The following is an 18,575-nucleotide window of genomic DNA, read 5'->3' as shown; positions in this document are numbered from 1 at the left end:
CCCCAGCCCGCGAGCTCCAGCTCCATCACTGCGTCGACCACCACCAAACGACGCCATAACCACCATCGTCAACCTCCAGCCCTCCGTCGACCACTACCCAAACCAGTCGACTCTACTGCATCGCCACCACCAAGCGACGCCATAACCACCAAACGACGCCATAACCACCATCATCAACCTCCAGCCCTCCGTCGACCACTACCCAAACCAGTCGACTCTACTGCATCGCCACCACCAAGCGACGCCATAACCACCATCGTCAACCTCCAGTTCCGTCGACCCTACTGCCCAGCCCGTCGTCAAATACCACCGTCAACAAACCACCAGCCAAATGACCCTCCATAGCCTCCTCCTTCCTCACATCCAAACGACCCCTTTGTTGCCTTTTGTCGAGCTAGTTGCTGCGTCAAAAAATACACAGTAGCAACCAACAATCTCAGGTCGTTGACAGACTTGGTCCGAGTTTTCTTTTTCCGTCGTGGTCGACTTTGGCTCGTCGAGGTCCGGTACGCCGAGTTGCTGTCCGAGGTTCCATCGTTGTTCTTCGTTTAGAGAGGTCCGGCTCGAGTTCCGTCGGAATCGTGTTTGTCGTTCTGAGTTTGTTGAGGTTCAAAGGTTAGTAAACCTCGATGTATTGGATTAAAGAAATTTTACGTTCAATGTTTGAAGTTGCAATATATCAATTGATATGATAATTTTCTGCTTATGTTTCACCGTATGCATTTTCGTTCAATGTGTTATGTTATTATTGTCTTAGTTTATTTGGACAAAATTAGTATTAGTACATGTTGTTGCTACGCCCGAAACACTCATTCGCTTAACTTCCTTTGTTAAATCTTGACAAGTTATGAGATTGTATTTGTAAAGAGGCTGTAAGATTTAGTATGGTTAAAGGCGTAAAAATGGCATCCCTTTAAAAATATAAAAAAAATAATAAAAATAAAAAAAATAATAAAAAATAATAATAATAAAAAAGAGGCGAGCTTCGCTAAATAAAAATGTACGAATTGCGGAGCCCTCGCAAAATATATGTATTAAATACTTAGATTCCGGGACGGGCCGTTTAGTAAATTTCACGGCCCTGCCCCAAAAAAAATAATGCGCTAGTTGCTTTAGGCGCGCCTTTAATAATGTTATCTCCCTAAACTCGGGTGCACATTTATGTGACCCAAATCCAAATCTCAACGAAATCGAAATGTGTCTCTAATCACGGGTACATTGACTGTGACGTGGTATGAGATGCATTTCCATGACGTTGCAAATTCCTTTTAAAAAATAAGGATGAGACGAGCCTCGCCGAATAAAAACACAAATTGCGGGGCCCTCAGTAAATACTTGTTTAAAATTACTTAGAATTCAGGAGGGTTGTTTAGCGAATTTCACGGCCTCCGCAAAAATAATAACGCGATAGTCTCTTTAGGCGCACCTTTAATAATCTAATTTTCTTAAACTCGGGTGTGCATTTCATGCGACCCAAATCCAAATCCTAAAACATCAAATAAAATATGTTTCGGATTGTGGGTGCATTTCATGTGACACGGTCCAAAGATATATTTTAAGCGATGTTCACATTCTTGTAAAAACAATAATAATAAAGCGGTTAAAAGATAAACTTGCACATAAGTTCATAGTGTATTAAAAATCAGATAAATAAGCCAAATATAACAGTTGAGCGACCGTGCTAGAACCACGGAACTCGGGAATGCCTAACACCTTCTCCCGGGTTAACAGAATTCCTTATCTAGATTTCTGGTACGCAGACTGTAATATAGAGTCATTATTTTCCTCGATTCGGGATTAAAATTGGTGACTTGGGACACCCTAAATCTCCCAAGTGGCGACTCTGAAATAAATAAACCAATCCCGTTTCGATTGTCCTTTAATTGGAAAAAACTCCCCCCATAAATAAACCAATCCCAAGTCGATTGTCCTTTTCGACTCTGAAAAGGAGGTGTGACACCAGTTGCAACCATACTTTTTTTTGGCCTGGTCGCTTAAGAATTCTATGAGATAGCCATTTTTTCAGTAACATTGCCACCTCCTCGCACAGATGACGGAAATCCCTAGTCCGGTGGCTGTTGGTCCCATGGTACTCACACTCATATGTTCCTTATAGCTTTGGTAATGCCGGCAATCATATCTCATTGGCTTCAGGAATGCCGACAATCATATCAAATAATGCCGGCAATCATATCTCATTGGCTTCGGGAATCGTGCTTCCTTAATATTCCTTATAGCTGACACTAATTCCACCATGCTGACGTGGAAGTTGTATTCTGATAACCTGGGGTAGGTGGAGTCTTGAGAGCCCGATACCTCTTTGTCCTAAGACCTCGATCAGCTCTCCTATCGGTAGTGAATCTATCTGTATACTAGAAACCTCTACCACATCCTTCGACCCTTTCTTTAGGCAAAAACCGACCTCTAGAGGACTATCGATCTGAGTTTAAATCATCCTTCAATTTCTCTTTATTCTTCTCCCAGTCCTGACCCTTAGTTGATGCCAGGAAACGAGCTGGTCATCCTCAATTTGTATCGATTGTGAACATCCTCCCATGTTGTTGCTTGGTATTCAAGCATACTTTCCTTCAATATTCGGGAAGCATCGGAAGTTCTCGGATTCAACCTTTTAGTAAAGGCCGGTAACAACATCCTTTCTTTATAGAACATCCTTTCTTTCTGGAATCTGGTCACGAACTCCCGCATCAATTCAAATTCTCCTTGTGCAATCCTGAATATGTCAGCCTTCGGGCATGTACCTTTCTGGCCCCAGCATGGGCGTTGATAAAAGAATCTACGAGCATCTCGAAGGAATCTATTGAGTGCTCGGGTAAATTCGAATACCATGTCAAGGCCCCTTTCATGGGGGTCTCCCCAAATTTCTTCAGTAAGACTGACTCGATCTCGTGTGGCGCTAAGTTGTTCCCCTTCACCGCCGGCGGTTGTGTAGGTGGTGATGTGCTCCTAAGGATCGGAAGTCCCATCATATTTCGACACGTCTGCCATCTTGAACCACTTTGGGATCCATTCTGGCGCCGCACTTGGTTTGAACGACAACTGGGTATATTTCTTTGAATTCAGTCCTTTCAATACTGGTGGTGCACCCGAAATTTGATCCACTTAGGCATTTATTTCCCTCATGAACCGCATGAGTTTGGTTTTAAAGGGGTCATTATCATTGTTGTTATCGGATTCGCTATCGTTCCCCCTGGCCCTGTCGAAGCCGACTTCGCCCATCGGGGTATTGTTGTTAACCCTCGGAGTTATTTGGTTTGGGGGAGCACCGGAGGAACGAACCTCGTCCATTCGCATTGTTGGAAGCACCCGACAACACCTGCCTCAACTCCGTCATGACCTAATCCTGTCGTGAGCGGTGACCCATAATAGACTTCTGTTGCTCCCTCAGGATTCTTACTGTTTCAGTGATATGCTCGTCCTCAGCATCATCAGGAGTTGCCTCTCGAACATATCGTGGATATTGCCCGTCATGGACCGGTGTGGCCTCATCCTCCTTGTTACGGGTATCACTGATCGAGTCTTCATGCTGAGGTTGATTTCCTTGGGCCTTAACGTTGTGTGCTATGTTGACATCATTATCTGTCATTTTTATGATTTTTTGCTAAAAACGAAGAATCAAACATGTTAGTAATAAATTCAAGGATCAACTCAATCACGCAATTGTCTAAGCCCTACGGTGGGTGTCAAACTGTTTACCCGTAAAACGGTACAATTGAATTTATACGTTGTTTATAGACAAACGAATCGATTTGATCGCAAAATGATAAATTAAATTAAATAAAAATATAAGACTTAGCGCTGAAATCGAGATAAGACAGTAGAGAGCTTGGTTCGGGGAGCAAAGCTTCCGGAGGCAGTAATAACAATGTTAAGAAGCAAGAAAATAAAGTGTTATTGAGCTTTGAACAGTATATAGCATAAGTTTGTCAAAACATTCGTGCCATTTTAATAGTAGTCAGTATCCTTATTTATAGTGGCACCTAAGGAACAAGGTCCTAGGATCAAGCCCCTCTTAAATGATAATTATGGGGACCATTGAAGAATGTGTAACGACAGACTATGAATGTCATATTTTCTATAATGGATTATGTATTTAATACTGCAGAATATTCTTCATTAAATGCTATCGGGTGATAGGTATTCACCCGTTTTCATGAGCAATATTTCCTTCGGGGGCTTCCTGGTGCCAGCCGAGACTGCTGCCCCCGGTCTTGACTTCCACTTGTCTTGCTTTTCATCTATTTTTAATTCCATATGTCATTTTATTATACGGGCATTTAATATGAACCGATTTTACTGTATACGCTTACTACATTCACTTCTCTCTAGCTTTTTATTTATTTTTTAGTTATATGTGTACTAAGTTTTTGGTTTTTTCTAGAAGAAAAGAGTAAAGAGACCGAAATGAGAGCTTTACGTGAAAATTGCAATTGATCTCTTACATCGTTTAAAGGTAGGTGAACCTGACAATTATGTAATAACGGTCATTTTTTCTACTAGTATAAATGTTTATGCAAAAGTAATTTTTTTGCAGAATTATTATTAAGCTTCATATAACTGCACATTGGGATTTCATTTATAGTCATGCATCCCGTAGTTGACAGGTCGTACAATGTTTCGTGCATATTAACTGAGGCAGAGCTAGGATTTCAACTTTATGCATTTTAAATTTTAGAACGAGGACTTTAGGTGTTAGTAATTGGATTCTAAATTTAATAGTTGTACGTATTTTAATGAATTTCTTAACACAAATACACAGTTTGAGCAAACGTTATTGGGTTCGGTCAAATCCGTACCCTGACTTCTAGCTCCGCCCCGCATATTGATAGGTCAATTAGATATATGGATGCCAGTACCCAAAATTAAAAAATACAATCTTTAAAATTGAAAAAAAAAATGAATGAGAGAGAGAGAGCCAACTCTAAACAAGAGCGTGAAATCGCGATTTGGTTTTGCTTAGCTCTTCGGAGCCCCCAATTCCGAATTGTCTCGATTATTATTACCCATTCAAGTATGGTAGCTTCGTGAGGACGATGTGAAAGCATTATTATGTCTTTTCATTATAGGTTTGCACCTATAATAATGTGTGTTTAATGTCTATACATATTTGTACAATCAACTCGTTTATTGAGTAATTATATATAAAATTCTTGATAAATATTAATTGATAATTTAATAAAAAATAATAATTAACTTATTGTTACATACTAAGAATTTCAGTTGGCCACAGATTTTGGGAGCTTGTTTTGACAAAAAAATTTAAAACAATGTTTGTTCATAGAATATGATCAGTTTTTTTAAAAAAAATTGAAAAAAATTCAAGTTCCTAAAACTGGTTTGGGGCAGTTTCTAGGTGAATTTTTTTCCTACTCGCAATACTTCAACTTTTTTCAAATAAAATGCATGTCCAAACACAACTTCAACTTCCAAAAATTATTTTGCAACACAACTTCAAAAACTTATTTATATACAAATGCTAGCTAAAATTTATTGAGGATGTGAAATAATATTTTCATTCTCGACAAATATAACTTGTAACTGCAATGAATACCTTCTAACTTTATTTAAATCATATCCGTGACCACGATTATTTATCATTCTCTTGAAAGATATAGACAAAGAAAACTAATTGTCCATAAAAACTTCCACAGGATAAGTTTATGTTGAATTCCCAAATCTCACTATTCGAGTTCTTTTTCTCATCCACTAATTTTTCATTTTTAATTAAAAATATAAAAGAGTTTAAATTTAGTGCATTTATAGTATATAAAATTTTTACACTGTCAAATAAAATTAACTTGCAAATCTTCATATTGAGAGAGAAGAAAGATTAAGCAAAGTATTATGGACCGCTCGAGTGTCCGTATTACGTGCTAGTGTGATTAGCAAAGAGACAAGAGGGGAACAACGTATTTCAGACCATTTATTTGGAATCATTCGACGTGGGTGGTGGGGGACATTGACTTATTTAGAGTAAATCTACGATATTTTGTAATCAAATAAAGAATGATTGGCACTGGCTATTTTATTCTGCACCAGAAAAGGACTTCCACACAGTTTACGGAATTACAATATTCCCAAGAGGTTTTCAAAATTTGTTATAAATTAAAAGAGGAACTGAAATTTAGTAATGGAAAAATTCCAAGATGAAAAACTGATTTTTTTATATTATAGATTTAGAGTGACAACAAGTATTTATTTAATAATAGTGAAATTATTAATAGAGAAGAAGAGAGAGGGGAACAAGGTAGCTACCAAAATGGTTTGGATCAAGATGTTTATAGCCTGTTTGGCCAAGTTTTTTTTTGGCCAAAAATTAAAGTGTTTGAAAGGAAAAAAAATGCTTTTGAGGAGAAGCAGAAACAGTTTTGGAGAAGCAGAAAAAAAATAGTTTCTATCCAAAAGCACTTTTTTGAGAAGCAATTTTGAGAAAAATATACTTAGAAGCAGTTTTTTAAAGCTTGGCCAAACACTAATTGCTGCTCAGAAGTGTTTTTCAAATTAATTAGCTAAACATAAATTATTTCTCACCAAAAGTACTTTTGAGAAAAACACTGTTGAAAAAAAGCACCTCTCAAAATAAGCTAATTTTTGCAGCTTGGCCAAACGGGCTATAATTAGTTAATACATACATTAAATACATCAAGTGCGTCAAGTGAATAGCTATGTTTATGATATAACACAACGTATGTATATATATACTAGTCCATTATCGACAAATTAAGGGCCCGGCCATGAATTTTTTTTGTCCTTTTCCAAAAAAATTCACTTTTTCTCCACATAAGTGTTTGACCATGAAATTTTTAATTTTTACTTGAAGATGAATTTTAGAAAATTTAAAAAATTTCAAAAATTTATATTTTAAAATTTTCACTTCAGATCACTCATAAAAATTCAAAAACAACTCAAAATTCATGTCCAAACACATTTCTAATTTTCAAATATCATTTTCAGTTTTAAAAATATTACTTTTTTCAAAATTTTACAATTCTGATGTACAAACGCCCACTAAGAGTGTAGAAGCAAAAGGCTAGCTATAGCATCTAATAAAAGTAAAATAAATCGGGAGAAAAAGAAAAAGAGAAAAGTAATAAAAAGGAAATAAAAAGTAAGCAATGTATTTAAGAAAAGTAGCACTGGAAATTATGCACTGACCTAGGGATTATCAAAGAGGAAATGAAAATAGAATACTATAGTAATAGTTAAATAGTTGAATCTATTTAGGTAAGTATAGTTTATGCAAGGAAAAGCCAAAGCAGGAGTGACATTTTTGTTTGTTAGTGATAACAATATGCGAATTGGGATCATTATGGACCAAGCAAGCAGTCGAATTTTCTGACAGTCTAATTTTATTACTCTAATAATAAACACATTATCATTAACAGCTGACTATTAAGCATTCGATTTCTAATGCCATGTGCAGGCTGTCGCCTCTCCATCAGCAACGAAAATGATCAGACGCGGTTCAATAACACTCGGGGTTAATTATTTTTTATAATCGATTTTTTAAAATAATTTTTTAATATATATAATCATATATGGCTTGGAAGAGAGATTAGAGGTGGATTCCGAATTTAAATTTTTTGGGTTCAATGTTTAAGATTTTTTTTAGCATTGAACTCATTATATTGTTAAAACTATGGGTTCAATCTACTATTTATTGCAATTTTATTAGATTTTTATATATTAATTTATACTCTGCATCAAAAGTTATGGATTCAATTGAACCCGTCAATGAAATGTCACATCCGCCCCTGAGAGAGAGAGAGAGTTAATCCATTTAATTTTCTTATTTTTCTTGAACTTTATTATCATCTAACTCAACTATATTAATGACCTATTCATCTAAAAAAATATTACCCTATATTACTAATTTAGTTTTCTATTGCTCGCGAAAATTTTATCAAGATCTCCTTTTTGAGATTATATTAAATTTTCAACTTTTCTCTCTCTCTTTTTTGTTTGAGATAACAAGATTTATATTTTCTAGTTGACATATTTAAATTTTAATAATTTTTTAAAATATACCTATAAAGTAAAAATAACAAATATAAGATAAAAGGTACTAGAAGGTTAGAATTAAAGAACCCAAATCAAGAAGTTTGAAGACTTAATTCCAAACTTTGTACTGCTACTTCAAATATTTCCCGCAAACTTTAAACGTGAGAAAGAACAGAAAGACGCAATATATTGTATCAAAAGTAAATGTTAACTATGTTTTTGTAGAAGCAATAGACCTTATCGAAAGTTTTGAAAGCGAATAGTTGATCGTAGAGAAAGTACGGTAGAATATAAGACAAAGTATGTAAATTGACGGAAAAGGTGAAATAAAAGATTGTGGCTCTTGCATAAACTAAGAAAGAGACTTTTGTCATAAAATAATAAAAGAAGAAGAGTATTGCGGAGAAAAGTAGGAGGGCAAAATTCTTATTGATTTGGTATCAATTACAATAGAATAGAACCCCTCTATTTATAGGGGAAAGTGACTTAGCCACTAAGTAATAAACCCTAGAATCTCTCTAGAATATAGACATTCATCTTAAATAGAATTCTATTTATAACACTCCCCCTTGAATGTCTATTCAACAGATAATGTGTCTCGTTAAAACCTTAACTAAAATAAAACCCAGTGGGAAAAAAATTCTAGAGAAGGAAAAAGAGTACACATATCTAATAATACGCGTTTTGGTTGCCTCGTTAAAAACCTTGCAAGGAAAACCTAGTGGGACAAAACCTTGTAAAGGGAAAAAGAGTACAACACGTATTAACTCCCCCTGATGAGAGCATCAATTCACATCCTTGAGTCTTCACATTCCAATCTTGTGCACCATCTTCAAAAGATCGTTGGTAGAGATTTGATAAACAAATTAGCCATATCAACTTGTATGAATTTGTTGCACCTTGAAATTATCATTCTTGATAGATATGTAATGTTTTCATATAATGTCATGGAATGGCTTCTTCAATATCTCCATAGAGGTAATCTCGCTATCACATTATCATGCTTATGCTTATAGTTATAGCAAGATACATATGTGCACAAATTGTACTTAGGATGTGGTACTTCAGGATCAAGAATTCTATATGATTTAAAGCGATTCAAATCCTTCATGGATTGTCATATAAGTTAAATCATATAAGCTACATGAATGGACTTTAGATTCATATCAAATTTTCATGTCATGCTAGACAAATAAGATATCGAAAACCGATTGCACATACCATTGACTTTATACTTTCAAGTGTTTGAACTGTAGGTCCATAACTACATGTTTTTCATATGAAACCAATTCTACTTGAATTGTTTCTTCAAACTTAAGATCCTCATATATATTTAGTGTTATCATAGATGTCGTCGACGAACATTTTATATCGGTTCCAACCTCCTTATTTTTCATAAAGACATAACATAGAGATCTCTTCATTCATATTTTTAGGTACTTGAATCTCTCCTGAGATTTTATGAAGTGTTATGTCATGTGATCTTCTAGATCACTTGCCTCCTTTATTATGATCATTTGCTCATCTTCTTTATGAAGAAGTTTATTTGAAACCGATTTGTCTATACGCTTTAAGCATACTATAGACTTTGTCCTTCTAGGACTTAATATGAGCATTTTCAATGAGAATATAGTTACTTTCTTTGGGTCAGCAAATGCGTATGACGTGATTTGCAATATGTTGCAAATGAATTATCTTTCGAATTATCTTTCAAGTTCCTATTATCTTATTCGAGGATCTAAATATACACGTGATAGTTCATTCCACGTAACCTTTTTCCAATTGTTTATCCAGTCTCCCTCTCATGTTAGAAAACTAACTTATTTTTCTCAACTTTGAGAACTCATCTTTATGCGTTATGGTATTAATCAAAATATACCCCGCACATCAATAATAATAAGATAGAATTATTTGGTTCCTGGCCCTCAACCACTTGTGAGGGGAGAAAATAATATACTTTGGTATATAACGTATATCGAATTGATATAGATAACTTTGTTCTCATAAGCAATTGTTTAGCTATTAAGTGGAGGCATTAAATAAATTATTTTGCTAAACCAATTGTGATGTAAACCAACTTATCAAGATGAACTATCTTGAATAAAAAATCTGAAAATTATGCTCTAAATCAAATTATTGAGCAAGTTACCTCGCAAATACCATGTTGTGGGTTAATAATAATCGCACATATAATCATCTCATAGATGCATCTTATGTGGTATACATGACAGGTGAATGAGCCCATATTCACCTTTCATATTTCCAGCATTCATGGGATTCAATCTCAATTTTAGTTAGTCAATTAATTAATGAGGACAAGCAACATTAGAGAATTCGTAAAGAACTTTTTAGTTGTTTAATATTTACCCATGTGAATTCTCTTTTATTTTTGCACATCATTGTTTACCTTGAAAATGGTAATTACAATTAGATTCGATTTTGTGATTCTAAAAATATGTGATTTATTTTTATGATAGTTGTTAGGCAGTAGATACTAAGTGAGATACTAGAAAATGAGATAAGAACTTGAAGGCAGTATGTTTAAGCAAACAGGGAGGCTGAGAATCGGGGCCTCGAGCTGGCCTATATGGGGCCTCGAGGTCGAGCTAAGTGTTAGGCAGTGACCGGCCGATGAAGGTCTAACAATACTAAGAGCTTTGATTTGAGCTGTTTATGGTCAATAATGAGCAAAAAATGAAGAACAATTAATGAAACACAATAAATGTAAGTAGTAAATGTAAGTCATAGAATCAAGAGAGAATGTTCTTGTATATTGAATAATGTGTTGAATATCTCTACAAAATGACAAGGGTCTCCTTTATATATGAGAGGGGAATCCCAACATAGTACAGAAGCATTTATTACAAGGATTTGAGGTTGGTACAACCATTTAATGCCACGGTACGGGCTTGAACTAGCCTAATAAACTTGGTCAGCTTTAATCATGTGCCTTCACAACTTTCCGTTTGTTCATCATAGCCTTTGATTTGCACTGCCTTGAGGTCGATCATTGAGAACCTTCGAGGTCGAACCCCGAGCTGATTTTCATCATATACAGATAGTCCCCGCGTTTCTTAGAATAAAAATGATAAGAAATGGTCTTGAATTCTTGCCTCTTCGATACTACCATCATGACGTCAGTCCATCAGAGCATTAAATTCCATGACTCAAAGGCTGCGTAGGAGTCACTGTCAACACGACTATTGAGAATCCCACGAACCGCTATTGGTTCGGCCTTTCCACTTCCAAACACGCCCATATGGCTTCTATAAATACCTCAACCGTTTTGTTATTCACACTTTTACAACATCTTCAATTTTCTAGAGCCAAGTTCACCATCTTCTACATTCTTCTCCCTTCAGCGCTTGCCTTCTTACTTTCTTTCTTGAAAACCTTTTTTATAGTAATGGCTAGGACCTCTAGAACGGTACCTCAGAAAGAGGGCGTTGCTTCTTCGTCTCGCCCATCTAAGGGTAAACAAAAAGTACACTCAATTGTCGAGCAATGTACTCCTACCCAATTCGATACCGTATTCGATTTTTCCATCGAAAATCCCCCTTCTACACTATATCAATGTGAGCACGTGTCTCGGTCCATCAGCGTGGTGATTGATACAAACAAAGTGAAGGAAGACTGCCGGTAGGGGAGGTACGTTAGTAGAAATCCCCAATCCTGAGGAAAGCATAGTAGACCATAAAGCTGGCTTTCTCAGCGTGTATACATACCTATTTACTTTAGGTCTCGCTGATTCTTCAGATCCTTCTTCCCCGTTGATAGATCCGGTGATTCTCGATTTTTCTCGTGAGTACCGAGTGACGCTCGGTTCGATCTATCCTTCTTTCTGGAGGAATGTACATATGCTTCGATATTTTTCCAACTAGTTCGAGGGTATGACCTTCACCCTCAATCACTTGGTCAGATTATACAGCCCTTGTCTCTTCCGAGGTTTGATCAAGCTTTATCCTCAATCCGCGAGGCCATTTTTTTCAAGCATCGATAAGGACAAGGATCGGGTATGTATGAGACGGTTTATCCGAGTGAGGACCTCAGACATCATCTCGGCTAATAGGATGCCATTCTGGTGGAATATGCAGCGTTAGTGCCCCTACCTCGAGCATGTTTTGTTGCCTTTTCTTCTCTTTCTAAAAATGACCTTCTTTTGATTATACATCCACTGCTTGGTACCCCGGCGCGGTTCAGAACCTATCGGGGTGGATCAGATAGTTGATGTAATTTTTGACAACATTTAATTTTTTATCACTTCTTTTATGTAAATATTTTAGGGGGTTTTAACCTACAATTATTTTAGCTTTATTACACTTTTTATTATAGGATAAAAATACCAAAAAAAATTAAAAGGTGAATTATCACTACTAATATTTTTTTATTGTTTTTTGTTTTTTTATATAAAAAAAATCCGAAATTATTTATTTATTTATTTTAAAAAATAAATAAATTCGGGAATGATTTAAAAAATAAAAAAAAGGGAAGTATTGAATAAAAAAAATATAAAAGTAAAAATAGGTGGAATTCTCTTTTAAAAAAAGTAAAAGAATGTAGAAAATTAAAAAAAAAAGTTTTGGGGAAATTTTAAAAAATTAAAAAGTAAAATAAGGTTGGAACTAAAAAATAAATATAAAGGTATCTAAAAATTTAAAAAATTTAAAGTAAATGAAAGTAGCATTTTTAAAAGAAAAAGAAAAAGAAAGTGGTTTGTTTTTTTAAAGAAAAGTTAAATAAAGTGAGATTTTCTTTTAAAAATAAAAAGTGGGATTTTAAATAAGATAAAAATAATTAAAGTTGGAATTTTAAAAATAAAAGTAAATAAAGGTGGGATTTCTTTTTCTAAAAAAATAAAAGCAATTTGTAAGTGGGATTTATTTTAATTAAAAAATAAAAAAGTAATAAAAAAACAAATCTGAAAATTTCGAAAATTTTGCTATAAATAGAAGAGAAAATTTATGAAGAATGGGGTTCAAAAAAGAGGAAAAAATAGATATAGAGAAGAAAAAAAGAGGGGGCGGAGAGAGCGGTATACACTAGATATACACTCTGGATACACTAGATACACATGGACATAATTCATTTTGGAGAGAGTAAAAAAGATAGAACCAAATTTTCTGAAATATTGAGAGCGGAAGAACACCAGAGAGAGTTCAAAGCTAGAAAGAGAAAACAAAGAGAGATTTCCAGACTATTTTTCTTCTCCATTTTTACTAGTTTTCTCCGTGTTGCTGGGATTTCTGGAATGAGGTGTTGAAGCTACTGTGTTTGACTTTCTGCTGCTGTATTTTGCTGTGTTACTACTGTTGCTGACTGCTCCTTCATCTTCTTGTATTTCCATTATCCAGGTACATGTTCTACAACTCTCAAATTTAAAGGAAAGGAAGTAAAGAGTTGTTGGAATGGATTTCTGAAAATAACTATTTCTTTGTGTTTAATTTGATGTATAAGTAGTAGTTCACTTGATATTTCATAGTATGTATTGGAATGATTTTGAAATGCATAAACTGGACTGGTTGAATCTATTTCTACAAACATGGAACATCAATTGTAATTAATCTTAGTTGGTGATTACTAGTTATGAAATATACTGTATTTAATTCTTTTGCTCAGCAGTCGTGAAACAGTTTCAAAAAGTTTATGTCACAAAACAGGTTCAAATAGTTTATGGAAATCAGCATGTTGGTTAAATAGGTCTAATTCTGAAATCACGAGTTCTTGAGTAAATAACATCATTTTAAATAGCAATGTAAATAATGTTAGTAACTAATGTTAGTTCTCGAATGTTAGCGATTAATGTTAGCTTGATGTCAGTTTTAAGCATTGATGCATTTTTCAACAAAACCGTAAAAGAAAAAAATGGCTTTGTATTCCACATAGATTAACTTCAATAATCCAATTCATATAATAAAGCGAAAGTTGAACTGGATCGAAATGGTAGCTGGTTTGTTAATATTTACAACGGCAGGCGGCGGATCTTAAGTTAGGTAACGGTTTCAAACTAGAAGGTGTTTCCTTTTTGGTTTGGACCCGGATTTGAATTTGAAGCCCGAACTATTAATGTTAATTGATTAGGATTTTTCTTTATTCTTAGAGACCAATAAATAGGAAATCATAGTCGCTTTAGGATATTCTTGAATAAAAAAAGAGATGAGCCTCGCCGAATAAAAAATATAAAATTGCGGGGCCCTCAATAATTATTTGTTTTAAAATACTTAGACTTAGGAATGGGCCGTTTAGCCAATTTCACGGCCTTCCCCAAAAGATAACAACGCGCAAATCACTTCCGATGCGCTTTAAATAATTTACTCTCTTAAACTCGGGTACACATTTATATGACCTAAATCCAAATCTCAACGAAGTCGAGATGTGTCGCCAATCACGGGTACATTGATTGTGACGTGGTTCAAGATGCATTTCCAGGACGTTGCAAATTCCTTTTAAAAAATAATGAATGAGACGAGCCTCGACAAACAAAAATACACAAGCTGCGGGGCCCTCTATACGTGTTGGTAAAATTACTTAGACTTCGGGATGGACCGTTTAGCAAAATTTCACGGTCTTACCCAAAATAATGATACGCTAGTCGCTTTAGACGCGTATTTAATAATGTTATCTTCTTAAACTCGGGTGCACATTTATGTGACCCAAATTCAAATCTCAACAGAGTTGAAATTTGTCAATAACCACGGTGCATTGATGTGACGTGGTTCGAGATGTATTTTCACGATGTTGCTTTCTCGGTAAAAATAATAATAATAAAAGCGGTACACAGTTAAAATTTGCACATAGATTCAACATGTATTAAAAATCAGATAAATAAGCCGAATATGACAGTTGAGCGACCGTGCTAGAACCACGAAACTCGGGAATGCCTAACACCTTCTCTCGGGTTAACAGAATTCCTTATCCGAATTTCTGGTGCGTAGACTGTTAAACAGAGTCATTCTTTTCCTTGATTCAGGATTCAACCGGTGACTTGGGACACCACAAATCTCCCAAGTGGCGACTCTGAATCTTTAAATAAAATCCCGTTTCGATTGTCTTTTAATTGGAAAAACTCTCTTTACGTCCTTTTCTTTTCCGGGGTGTAGGTGAAAAAGGAGGTGTGACAGCTCTGGCGACTCTGCTGGGGTGCGAACCCAGAATCTCTGGTTCAGGGTTCAGAATTCGAGCTTAGATGAATTGTTATATTTGGTTTTATTTATCATCTGATTTTATTACATGTTTTGTCCTAATGTGCTAAAATGTTGCTTTTTACCGCTTTGATATTATCTGAACTGTATATATAAACTGCTACGAAATCCCTCTCTTCTCTCTCTTTAGGAGTGCACGATGGTCGTGACTTCTTTCTGTTAGTGTCATATCCCAAAATAGAACGAGGATTCGGAGGAGTTGCAAAATTGGATGATCTTTTGGTTACCGGTACGCAACTCCCATCCTCGGCTCGAGTTGTCCGCTCGGGTAAGCCAGGTCTAGAACGAACACCCAGGATAATCCTAGTATAACAAAACCTCATACCGGATCCCTAGTAGGAACGCTTATTTGCATCATGTGCATTTGACTTAGGGGACTCAACACAAGGGTTGGGTCCGTCTAGGACAAACAACCTGAAATGAAAAGACCATCCCTGCAGACTTGCATGCTGACCGGCTTCTGAAAATACTGGAATATTGAAAGAAAAAAAAGAAAAAAATTAGCAGTGTAGAGAGATAATTACCTATTTTTTTTATAAAAAAACAGTGTCCAAATAGCAAACTCTGCCAAAATTTTGAGAAAATAAAAAAAAGTGTTTTTAGTAAACAAGTCTTGTTTTCAGAATTAGTTTATTTTCGTTGCCCGAACTACGCCGGTTTGATTCTCACCGGATGTGAGATACTTATGCAACCCTCATCGGGTCCAACTTCCCCTTTTGCAAAAATAGCCAAAAAATGTCAAATTTTAATTGTCAACATAAATAAGTCGGGTGATGCCGTTTTTTGCAAGAATAGCCGAATGTTCCCGAAAGGGACGCCGGAAGGCTGACTTTAGAGTTTTGGTCGGTTGACCCTCACAACCTTAAAATCTTCATTCCCGAAGTGCTGAAAGGCCGTGTTCGGAACCGGATCTTTCTTTTAATCTGTGAAAAATTAAAAAAAAATAGCCAATTAGTTGAGTCAAATAAATTTTATTTTTGCTTAGTCACCTTAATAAATGTGCAGGATGAGCACAATGCAAAAGGAACCTTTTTGTTTTCAATAAAGATTTATGTCCACCAGGTTATGGAAGATTTAAAAGATCTGCAAAGGGATCTCGCACCTAAGCCCGCGGCAAGGCTGAACGATGCCTCGCGGGCACCAACTTTTGGAGCTTTAATGTATTCATAGTTCGAGTCAGTGTTTTTGTTTTTAGAGTCTGTTGTCTGTCTGTATATTCTCTTTTGCATCAAAATGTGTCAGTAATTTTTAGTCCATAATTATTTTTACTTCGGGTTTGTTCTCCCTTCCAAAAAAAATGTCTAGTTTGTATTATAATGTTTCAGTAAAGAAAATGGAAAATTCCCAAAATTTGCTTTTGCATTTATGTGGCAGAACTACACCCGGTCTGATTCATGCGGGGACATGATACGTAGGCAATCCACATAAGATTCGATCACCACTAAAAAGAAAAAAGAAAAGGCAAAGTGAATAAAAGAAAGGAAAAGAAGGACATAAAAGAGAGATAAAGAAAGTAAGCCGGAATGACGCATGCAGTCGAAGCAAAGACATGTTAAAAATGGTTAAACTGCCTAGGAACATTGCATCCCCAACGTGAAATTGCAATATGTTTTAAACTCTAACTATAACAAGTTTGTTGTTGATCCAGAGATTTCGAAACAGTTAGCTCGTTAGAACGTTCTGACAGATTACCATTACCACACAAGATCTAAAGGGCCCATTCCGGAAAGTATGTCTGGTTCGGACAAAAGTGTTGAGGAGGAAAAGACAGAGATGCAAATGATGAAGGAGGAAGTAGACAGGTTGAGACAAGAGATAGTTGGGATGCACCTAGCCTGGGCTAGGGGACAAACATCATCAATCCTTCCCCCTACTCCTACCCTCTCACCGGCTCGGACTCCGGAACACCCTCCCACTGGTCCATCGACGAGTTTCCCCATTGCCCAATACTATCAAGGGGAAACTTCCTATAATCCCCAAGCTCCACCACCCAAACAAAATCCTCCTCCACCAACTGTTCCTGTTTTCATGGCACCTCCACCCGCCACGTTGCAAAAATCAGCCAATGAACCAGTGTTTCAGGTTCACGACAACCAATACTATCCTACCGAACTCACTTTCAAAGCACCCGAGCCATACACTTACACCCCTCACCTTCAGCTCCCGGCAGAAACTGAGAGGCTGGCTAAGAATCCGGAGCAGGACGAAGTGCTTAGTAAAGTGAAAAGCCTGGAGCAATCCTTCAGGAATATGCATGGATTGGGCAGCCAAGTTAGTGTGGCCTATAAAGATCTGTGTCCCTTCCCCGATGTTCAGTTTCCGTCAGGTTTTAAGATGCCAAAGTTTGATTTATATGAGGGACATGGTGATCCCATGGCACATCTACGAGGTTTCTGTAGTAAGATGAGAGGGGCAGGTGGAAAGGATGAGTTGCTGATAGCTTATTTTGGTCAAAGTTTAAGCGGGTCCGCACTGGAATGGTACACGAGGCAGGATCCTAGCAGGTGGTATACCTGGGACGATCTAGCACAAGCATTTGCAGGTCACTTCCAGTATAACCTTGAGATCGTCCTTGACCATCTCACACTGTTGAAACTTGAGAAAAATCCTGGAGAGAGCTTCAGGGAATTCGGATTCCGTTTGAGAGAACAAGCAGCACGAGTCAATCCACCAATGAGGGAAGGTGAAATGGTGAACTACTTCTTACAAACTTTGGAGCCAACTTACTTCGGTCACCTAGTGACGTCAGTTGGTAAATCTTTCAACGAAGTAATAAAAATGGGTAGTATGGTTGAAGAGAGACTCAGGTCCAACAAGATAATGAGCTATTCGGCAATCGAGGCCATAACTCAGGCTATCCAAAGCGGCACGGGAGGTGCACTCGGGAAAAAGAAGAGAGAGAAGGTCGAAACAATCGAGGCAGGTACTTGGTCCAGATTCAGAGGTTCCCCCCTTCACTACCAGCCCATACCCCATCACTAAAATTACCCACACATGCCATATGGCCTTCCACAACCCTACTACCCACCATCAGAGCCACACTTTTCCGCCCATCATGCCCAAGCATATACCCAGCCTCCGGCTCAACCGCAATGGCATGCACCTCCCCCATAAAATACATACCCACCTCCACAAAATACATACCCACCTCCACAAAACACATACCCACATCCACAATACACATATCCACCTCCGAGGGCTTATAGAAATCCTCCAGGGTCAGGTTTCCGTGGGAATCAAGCTTTCAAGAATGAGAGAAAGCAGAAATATACTCCGCTGGGAGAATCCTATACTACTCTGTTCCAGAAATTGAGGCATTTAGGCCTGTTGAATCCTATTGAGCCCAAATTGGCAAAT

This window comes from Nicotiana tabacum, chromosome 10 (genome assembly GCF_000715075.1).
Source record: "Nicotiana tabacum cultivar K326 chromosome 10, ASM71507v2, whole genome shotgun sequence".
In the NCBI taxonomy this organism is placed as follows: Eukaryota; Viridiplantae; Streptophyta; class Magnoliopsida; order Solanales; family Solanaceae; genus Nicotiana; species Nicotiana tabacum.
Note: the sequence above shows the minus strand (reverse complement) of the source record.